Source organism: Colobus angolensis, unplaced genomic scaffold, assembly GCF_000951035.1.
Source record: "Colobus angolensis palliatus isolate OR3802 unplaced genomic scaffold, Cang.pa_1.0 Scaffold80, whole genome shotgun sequence".
Classification (NCBI taxonomy): domain Eukaryota; kingdom Metazoa; phylum Chordata; class Mammalia; order Primates; family Cercopithecidae; genus Colobus; species Colobus angolensis.
In genome coordinates, this window is record NW_012121821.1 from 9,785,159 (window position 1) to 9,795,388 (window position 10,230).

General features: G+C 34.2%; 1 long non-coding RNA gene across 1 annotated transcript in view; it reads left to right on the forward strand.

Annotated features, from left to right (window-relative positions):
* LOC105502699 overlaps positions 1 to 7,431 on the forward strand; it is a 48,546-nt gene extending 41,115 nt beyond the window's left edge. Inside the window, exons 3-4 of the long non-coding RNA XR_001000387.1 lie at positions 5,875 to 5,965; positions 7,018 to 7,431. This is a non-coding gene — a long non-coding RNA (uncharacterized LOC105502699). The remainder of the gene's footprint in view (positions 1 to 5,874; positions 5,966 to 7,017) is intronic.
* Positions 7,432 to 10,230: the final 2,799 nt, after the last annotated feature.

A 10,230-nucleotide genomic window follows, 5' to 3' on the forward strand; every position in this document is an offset into this window, starting at 1 on the left:
GGGGAAAACCTACCAATCCATGTGTCTGGAGCCTACCAACAAATTTCTAGATACTTCCACAGATAATTTCATTTGTAATGTCCTTGATCAACCTTGCTTAATTTGGATTTTTAAATAAATGGGTATAAATCATGCAGCCTGTACTAAAACATTCTGGAAAAGTTTTCAGAAAGCTTCGTTTTCTAAAAAGATTTTATTATTTAAGAAGCCCCATTATTTAATCTAGTTGCTTCAGACCCTGCTTTGCAATTATATAGTTTCTTTGGTTGAATTCATATTCAACTTATTTTATAAAGATCATAATTTTGTATAACTACAATGTGTCTTTGTAATATGTCTTACATAGCAGTGCTTGTGACTTGATATTCATTCACTTTTTATATTCATTATTTGACTTTTCCTTTCAGAAAAGGTATAACATTTGAACTCAAATTATGATAGTTTGTAATTGTAAATATATGGTCATCAGTGTAAACCATAAATTAGCAACTGGTGGGATTTTCTTAAGTGTCATCATATTTTTGGCTTAGATTTTTCTTTTCAAGTTACTTTTCTTTCAAAGCAGGGATAAGATATAAAAAAGGTAAGTGTTGGCTTCCTCCAATTAATAATTATCTTTTAAAAAAAAAGATGATACTACTGACAGCAAGTAGTAATGGTGGGTGATGGGTTTGTACTTAACCTTTTTTCTCCTATTTTCACTTGTCACTTGTAAGAGTCTTCCAATCAAGTAAAATGGAAAAAAAAAAAAAAAAAGACTGAGGCTTAACTTGGCATCATAAAAGCACTGACCTATGTAGGGACAGGTATAGACAATGCATGAAACTCAGAGTCATATTTTATTATACTTAGAGAATTATATCCAACTTTCTACTGTACATCTCTACTTGAATGCTTCAGAGATATCGACACACATAATAAATACTAGGTTTACTTTCTTCTTCACTCCTCAGATCTCCTTATCTTTTCATTTTTTCCTGTCTTGACATTAAATACCTCTCTTGCCACCATCAAATACCTAGCTAAATCATAAACCTGGAAGTTAGCCTCAATTTCTCCCTCTTGTTTAGCCTTTACTTTCATTGGAGATAAGACTCTATCCATTTTGCCTCTTAAGACTTCTTGAATTCCTCTGTTCCTTTCCATTCTCACTGCAACTACTTTGCTTCAGACCACTATGGCTTCTCTGCTAGATTTCTGTAAAAGTGCCTTGACAGGATCCCATGCCTCTGGTTCTGTTTTTATCCAACCTATTTTTCACACCATTGTAAGAATTACCTTTATAAAGCATAAATGTGACTATGTCATTTCTCTGCCAAGAATTCTTCTGTGACTTTAACTTTCAACTTCTAGTAAGTCTTTAAAAGGCTTATGACACACTGTAAGAATCTTTCATATCATAACAAATCTTACCTCATAAGCTCTATTTCTTGCCAATCCTTCTCCAGTTCCTTACTCAGGTCATACTTACTTTCTTGTAATCCTCAATCACGACATTTCTATTTTTTTTTCTGAACCTACGTGCATGTAATTCTGTAAGGCTAAACATATCTTCTCTTTTTGTTTGCTTAGATAACTTTTATGTCTTTTTCAACATTTATGAAGAGTTTAAAAAAGTAATTTCAACTTTTATTTTAGATTCAGAGGTTACATGTGTAGGTTTGTTACATGAACATATTGTGCAGTGCAGAGGCTTGAGATACTAATGATCCCGTTACCCAGGTAATGGGCATACTATCCAACAGTTACTTTTTCAACCCTTATCCCCAACCCCACTCTAGTAGTCCCCAGTGTCTATTACTGCCATCTTTAAGTTCATGAGTACTCAAGGTTTAGTACCCACTTATAAGTGAGAACATGCAGCTTTGACACTCTCTTGCTACCCTTTTGGGTTTCTATTTTATACGTTGCTGTAAAATCTCAAATTTGCTTTGATTTGACAGTTATTAAGATGAATCACAACTGTATTTGTCTGTTCTCAAGCTGCTAATAAAGACATACCCAAGATTGGGTAAATTATAAAGGAAAGAGGTTTAATGGACTCACAGTTCCACATGGCTGGGGAGGCCTCACAATCATGGTGGAAGGGAAAGAAGAAGCAAAGTCACATCTTACATTGCAGCAGGCAAGAGAGAGCTTATGCAGGGGAACTCCTATTTATAAAATCCTCAGATCTTGTGAGACTTATACACTACCAAGAAAAGAGTATGGGGGAAACTGAGTCAATTATCTCTACCAGGCCCTACCCTTGACATGTAGGGATTATTACAATTCAAGGTGAGATTTGGGTGGGGATACAGCCAAACCATATCAACAACTGTCTTCTGCTCAACCTAAATATCCTCAACCCAGAGATTGTGTCTTTTATTTCTCACCATTTCTAGCACAGTGCTTGACAAATAATGCACAGTCCAAATGTATTTGTTGAATGAATGATTGAATGAATGAAACCAGATTCATTTATTTGATTTTTCTCTTCTGATTTTTCTTGATTTTTCTGTTAGAAAGTTCTTATAAAAATGCAAACAAACTCATATGCAGCACAATCAGTATGTGTCCCAAGTAGACAAAGGACTCCTATTTGACAAATCACCTCTACATTATAATACCTACCACCATCCATGCTGTTCTCCCTACTTAAGACCTCAGGAGTATTGTTGACCATTCTGCTTAATTGGTTACACCCAATATTGAATAAGTCTTTTTGAATCTATTCTCCAAATTGCTCTTGGAGGCTTTTGCTACCTCTTCTCTTAATTCCTGTAACCACTGTATTATTCCTGCCCCCATCATTTCTCATCTGATTTGGTTTCCCTAAATAGCTTCATATTTTCTTATCCCATTCAACTCTGTTCAGTCTAGTCTCTGTAATATTACCATAGTCATAATTCTAAAATAGAAATTTATTTATATTCTGTGCTTAAAATCACACAATAGTTCTCTAATTTCACATAGAAAAGTCAGGATTTACTTATAAGGTGTGGCAGATAAAATGTTCTATTTATGCCAAATCTATTACATTTTCGTCTCTCTCTGATTACGTCTGTTTCTCAGATTCCATTACTGACAGACAACATTTCAACATTCCAACAGCATTGAATCTTGGATCATACATAACATGAGTAAACCATGTAAACTTTATTTTGTCAATCTGATGAAATTCAAAGGTTCTCTGTTAAAGCATCTACAGTTACTTACACTGATAATACATATGATAATCACAGCACTGTGGTTAAGAACATGAGGTTTTAAATTACAAGTGAGTCATGGTTCCAATATCACTACATATGGAAATGTAGGTAAATCACTTTCTCATTCTAAGTTTGGAATTTCTTTTCTAGAAAATGGTAACTATTTCATTGTGATGTTGATAACTGAACACACAATTAGAAGTCAACAAATACTGGCTATTAGTATCTACAAAACCAAGATAATAGCATTTACTTTGTATAGGATTGTTTTGAAGATGAAAGTAGGTAATCTGTGAATAAGTATTTGATATAGTACTTGCACATTCTATTTGCTTAATTAAAACTAATATGTATGGATGTTATTATCATCATCATCCTCAATATGAATTTTATCTTTAAAATTCATGACAAGGTAATGGTTCATAATGACCCTAAGCTTATTGAAACTTCAAGCAAATGAAGACTTAAATTATGGTAATTTGTCAGCTATCCAGCCAACAAAGTGCTGTTTACACAAAATATTATCTAGTTTTACTTTGAATGAACAAGAAATGCAGCAGTAGCATTGACCATTTAAATCTTCAAATATTGTCCCCCTTCCCACATACTTTATTTCTGTGAATAATTAACACAGCATAAATTGCTTTTTGGCTATGGAACAAGAGGAAGGAGGAGGAGTTAGTTCAAATAATGAACAAATTGACAATAATTACTTAAATCAATGAAACTTGCCCTAAATACCGTATGTTTCTATTATACTTTAATATTGGTTTTTAAATCTCGGTTATGTTTAGTTTATTTTGCAAACTATATTTTAATGTCATCTCAAAAGTTATGACCTAAGGAAGGCATAACTAAACTATATTTGGAAAAAAAGAAAAAAAATGATAATACACTGTTTAAGGATATATAAGAACATATTTTAAATCCACTTCACACTCTGATATTTCTAATTTTATGATTCAAAAAACTTAAACACTCTCACAAGTACATGATTTTCACTTACAGGTACATTACAGCGTACTTAAAACTACAATTGAATTATGAATAATAGCTGTGATTTTAGAAGCTGAGAATGAAAATGAAATAGTATAATATTTACCTCTCTTTAGAGTATATTTAGTCTAGTTAAAACATGCTGGCATAGATCTGAGCAGGTAATAACTGACTGTATTTTAAGGCTGGGGGCAAAGCCCAAGGTACTAACTCAAGCAGGTCATTAATGCACTGGTAAAAATGCTCACAGGATATATTCTGGCTTTCTATTTGTGCATTTTATATGGTGTATTCATTATTGAAGATGCTAAAACTACTTGGGTTAAATAATATATTTTGGCATAACTTGATAAGTTATTAATATTACCTTGTAAATTGACCATTTTAAATCTGTTATTCTTTAATAGTTAATTTTCCTTTTTACTATCTACCTTATTTCTTACTATAATAATGAATATCTATAGGGTTTCCACAACTTATTTTTAGAAGTTATGACTATTAAACAAAAATATAATATTAGATTTCCGAAAAGTTTAGAGAGTTATATCTGTATTTGGCAAATACTTCCTAAATATTTATTGTTGATTAAATTACTAATCAATTATTTATTGTTTGGACTGGGATGCCAATATATTAGTGACTTTAAGGGATTAGATAGCTGTATTTTTTAATCCTGAAAATTTTATCTGTAAAATTCAATTTATTAAATACTAATTGGAAATAAATAAATTTTCCCTGGCTACTCTGCTGTCCTTTCTGAACTCTTGAACAGGACCATTTCTTACATCCTCCCATATTTGCTAGAGTTTATTATTAGATGTTTAACTTCTCACTTCTCCTGGCATATATACACACACACACACACACACACACACACACACGTACATATTCTGTTTGTCTGAAATGAAGCCTTTTCTCATGTGAAGTATCTATCTTCCACTTATTTCTATATATGTGTACTTTTCAAGGATACAGAGCCCTCTTTACCTAGAACATTCTAATGTAAAACTCATAAAATTTTGTGCTTGCCAAACCAAGCAGGGATTCTAGGCTGGCTGCCAGTTTGCAAATCCTGGTTATGGGATGAAGCCCAAACTCCTAAGCATGGCCTATACTGTCCTTCAACATCTGGCTCCTGCCCTCTGACTTGGCTCATCTTCCCACCATTTTGATGTGCAAATAAGACTCCAGTTGCCTCAAAATATTTGTAACCACCTCTCTCCATCTTTTATGTAAGACTTTGTGCTCTTACACAGATTCATCTCTCTGCCTGAATTTCCTCCACAGCTATTTGTTTCATATCTCCCCGAGACTGGTTGGAAAACTTCTCATTCTCCAAGTAACTGTAAGTGTTACCTCCTTTGAAAAACATTTACTCAAGCCAATTCAGTGAAATGTAATGCCATGGTTTCATAAATATTGCAGAATTTCTCTTACAAAAGTAGAACTATCTACTTATCTCTGATGTCTTCAATAAGACTTGCAATTCTTGAAGACATGAATGTCCAGCTATAAGCTTAGATGTCTTGTTCTCATTACTTCTTACGTAGACATTAACATGAGTCTCCTAAATTAATTAATTCTTTCTGCTATGGAGTTTTATTTGTCTCACTTAATGAGACTAGTAATGTGAACCACAATGCCATCAGATATCCTGGTTTTTATATTTTCAATTTGCTTTTTTTAGCTCAGACATATCACCCTGAAACCACAAAATGGCTGTCCTACTTCCAGCATCACAGTTATATTCTGGGCAAGAAGCACAAGAGCAGCAGGAGGTAAAAGTGTATATCCTGGCTGGATTAGTTCTCTTCAAAGATTTTTTTTTCTCAAAAAACTCAAATGTTTTCTCTCTATTATATGCGATTGGACAAAACTATGTTACATAAATGTTTCTAGCTTCCAGGGAGAGAGAGAAAATGATAAATTCTTAGTCGGTCCATTTTCACCCTGAATAAAACTGTCCTTCAAACTTCAAACTGAATAAAACTGTCCTTAGTAAGGAAGGAAAGAATGACTATTGGCTCACTTGCAGGTATCCTGGTCCTCATTATTTAAACTTCTCTTTGTTCTTCTCAGGGTGTTTCCACACAAAAAGTTGAATACATTTTTATAGATCAACTGGATGATTTTAAGAGAAAAACCATAAAAGAACAATAATTAATCACCAGGAAAAATAAAAAGAAAAAATGAGAAGAACAGTTTCATTTCTAGAGTTAATTTCCAGTATATAGAAGCATAGGCTTATATTTGGAGGGAACAGCACACACCACAGGAATGCCAAGTACCTATAGGATGCTGATACCATACATGACATAACTGAGAAAGGTCTTCTTTTCTGGAATCCTAGCTAGGTTCAGTTCAGTTTTCTTGATAGTGTTTTTCAAGACAGCCCCATCCCAACTGGTCTGGCCTGTTTCCCATTTTCTCATAGGTGTTTCCCTTTCTTGATGGTATTGATTTTGCTACTCACAAATAGGTGGTAATGGATTAATACCAGACACCACTCAAATAACATATTAACACTTTAACAGTAGGCTTTTATATAAGGGAATTATTAAATCTCAGTTTCTGGATATGTCCACGGCAGGAATAGTGGTGGGTGGGTATGATTTTTAATAACCTCCAACTCATAAGCAAAGATTGTGTTCATACTAGGTCAGTTTGTTTTGCCCCCAGAGACATTTAGGATAGTTGACTTTATCTGGATCTCTCCCTTCCCCTAGGTGGCACTACGTTTAGATGCATGCTCCACCAGTGCTAGATTTGTTCTATGAAACCATTTATAAATCACATTTGAATAACTGCTCTTTCTTTCCCTTCCCTTAAGCTCTTATGATGCATAGAGTTCCTAGAAAACCCAGACAAAATTACTATCCATTCTACAGAGCACGAATCTCATGGAATGGAAGTTTCCTTAATGATTTTGTCCCTCTCTGGCGACCTATCTGTGAGTTCTAGAGAACTCACATCACAGAGAAAACTGCTCTGAATATGCTGGACCCACTCAATGCCGAAGTGTGTTCTCTGCTTCATCATCTGCAGCCTGATAATTGCAGCACTCTCGTAACCAGTCTTCGGATACCTAGGCTCTCACCTCTCATCTCTCATCACTTTGCCATCAGGAAACATTCTGAAACAAGCATCTGAAACACATGATTCTCAATGCTTTATGCTGGTTAATGATTCCTTATTGTTTAAAATATTTAAGCATGGTATCAAATGTTGTTCAAAAGCTAACCACTAAATTCTGTAGAGACCAGGTGCAGTGGCTCATGCCTGTAATCACCTCCCCCCGCCCACTTTGGGAGGCTGAGGCACGTGGATCACCTGAGGTCAGGAGTTTGAGACCAGCCTGGCCAACATGGAAAAACCTTGTCTCTACCAACAATACAAAATGTAGCCAAGCGTGGTGGCATGTGCCTATAATCCCCAGCTACTTGGAAGGGTAAGGCAGGAGAATCGCTTGAACAGGGAGGTGGAGGTTGCAGTGAGCCAAGATTCTGCCATTGCACTGTAGCCTGGGTGACAAGAGTGAAACTCCATTTCAAAAATAATAAAATAAAATAAAATCTCACAAATAATCCAATACCTGAATTAGATCTCACTGAACTAACTTCCTCGTTTTAGGAGCAATACTTACCATTGAGATCCCCAAGTTACACAAGCAGTGAGTCCTATTGTTGATATGTAAACATAGGTATTTTGACTCCAAGTGGTGTCGAAATTTTTTTACTTTTTGTAGAAAAAATAGAGGCTCACAGTGTCAAACAAACTTGGCTGCTGAATGTGAATTCCTCCAATTTGCCATCCTTTCCTGCTGAACAAAGGAGGTAACTCTGCACTAAGACTCTTCTTACTGATAGATATGGTCCATAGCCTATGGTCCTCACCTGGGACTTGCCATGAACATCTTGGCTTCCAGACCTTGCAGTTCGTAAGTAACAAAGGTCAGAGATTTGTAGTATTATTGTGAGAGAAGGCATCCTGATTCTCAATAATAATACATTGGTTCTCAGTAATAATAAGTGGATGGACATTTGGGAACCAAAGAATCCAGGGTTAGTGATGAGATACTAGAATATTCAGCTATTTTCAGGACATAGTGAGTTCACTTGAGAGTTCTCTATAGAGAAGTTTAATAATTTATAACTATCTACCTTCAAATGGAGATCAGATAAAAAGGGTAGGCAGAGTAACTTGCTAGGGACTAATAGCCTCTTTTCCCTCTAATTTTTTTAGTTCATATAGAACTTTGAACTGTCAGTCTTGCATATATACATCATGCAAAATCAACTTTGTTTCAGAGCTCCGTGGGAGATTCTCATTGTCTTTTTATGAAGAAAAATAAAACATTTTGCTATTATATTTACAATAGCTGTGTTTGATGCTTTTATATTTTCTTTTTCTATTCTACTTTTTTTTCATTTTTTCACTTCAGAGTGCAAAGGCATGTTTTACAATATTGTAAAAAGTAATACATATCATCTAATTCCTCTAACTTCCCATATCTTGACTAAAACTCTATGTAAGTGTAAGGTACCATTTAACATTGTCACTGTAGGTACCTATGGCTCTGAAACATCTTTCCTGTTCCCGAGAGATACTCAGAAAAGTAATAGGGCATCTTCCAGATGATTATGTGTCTGTGGGAAGCGGGTTAGGGAACACTAGACATTGTTTGTAACCCCTAACAATCCATTATCCATAAACATGGAGTATTTGAAGAGCTGTCTTTCATGATTAAGAGATGTATTCATTTTAATGGTCTCATATGTCCTCATAAATGCATAGGCAGCACTTGTATTCCATCATGACAGAGATTTCTGGGCTATAAAAATACATATGGTTTTATTTTGTCTAATCGTTTTCATCATTGTCAATATTAACTTTATTTCATAGCATAAAACTCCACAATGTTACGTATTTGCAGCAGGAGGTCAATTAAATATATACACACCACTTTGACATTCTTATGTTCTCTTCTAAAACAAGACAAAAAGTAAATGCAAAACGATATAAAAAAGTGCAGGTAAAAATATAAGAATAAGTAGCATGAGATGATTCCAAAGTTAAGTTTTAAAAAACATTTAAAAAAATAGCTCTTATTTTAATTTGTGACTAAAATATAACATGTTCACTATTCTACTTCTTAGAGATGTAATGAGAGTTAAATTAGACTATCTGCAAAGTTCATCAAAGTTTGTATTTAACCTCTATTAAAAATGCTATTTTTTACTGATAATTTTTCAATGTTGATTTGTAACCTAACCTAATAAAAAGACTGATTTCATTTTTATGACTGTAAAAATACTATTCAAAACGACAATGGCATACATTTTGTGGAGTCTATATTCTGTCATACAGTGGTATGCAACATTACAGTGGGTAAAGAGGATTCCATTTTAGAGATGCTTGGTTATGTTTATGAAAACTATGCTCATTCAATGTACTGCTTTCACACATAAAATTCATGTGTAAAATTCATTAGTACACATTATGCTATGAGAAACTTGGAAAGCATATTTTTCTGTTTTTGGTCCTATAGCACATTTGTCATAAGTGCATGCATCAGACAGTTTCTATTCTGTTTCACTTTTATTTATAATTCTTACACAACCTTTTTGGAAGTGGCATTGAGTTTCACAATTTAGATTGTTTAATGGAAGTTCACTGGCTACATTCCAAAATCTAATTACTTGGCTTAATTGAAAAACTTTTAGATTTGTGCTGGCTGGCATTTTCTTACTCCATAGATAATAGGTTAGTTTTTCTCTTCAAAGTGAACCTCCTTCCCAAACCAAGCACACACCTACAACACATAGTTGAGCTGTGACTGCCTCCTGCTTATAATTACCAACAAAATAGAGGAAAGTCACAGGTTCTCCCTTCCTGAAGTGTTGCTAATAGAACATCTCAATCTTAGAAGGAAAAAACAATGTTTGCTATTATTTGGAACTAGCAAATTGTCAAGATGCCATAATAATATGAAAGTAAGTTTCCATTTCACTTCAAAATATTTCAGCACTTTGTAAATTTTGCT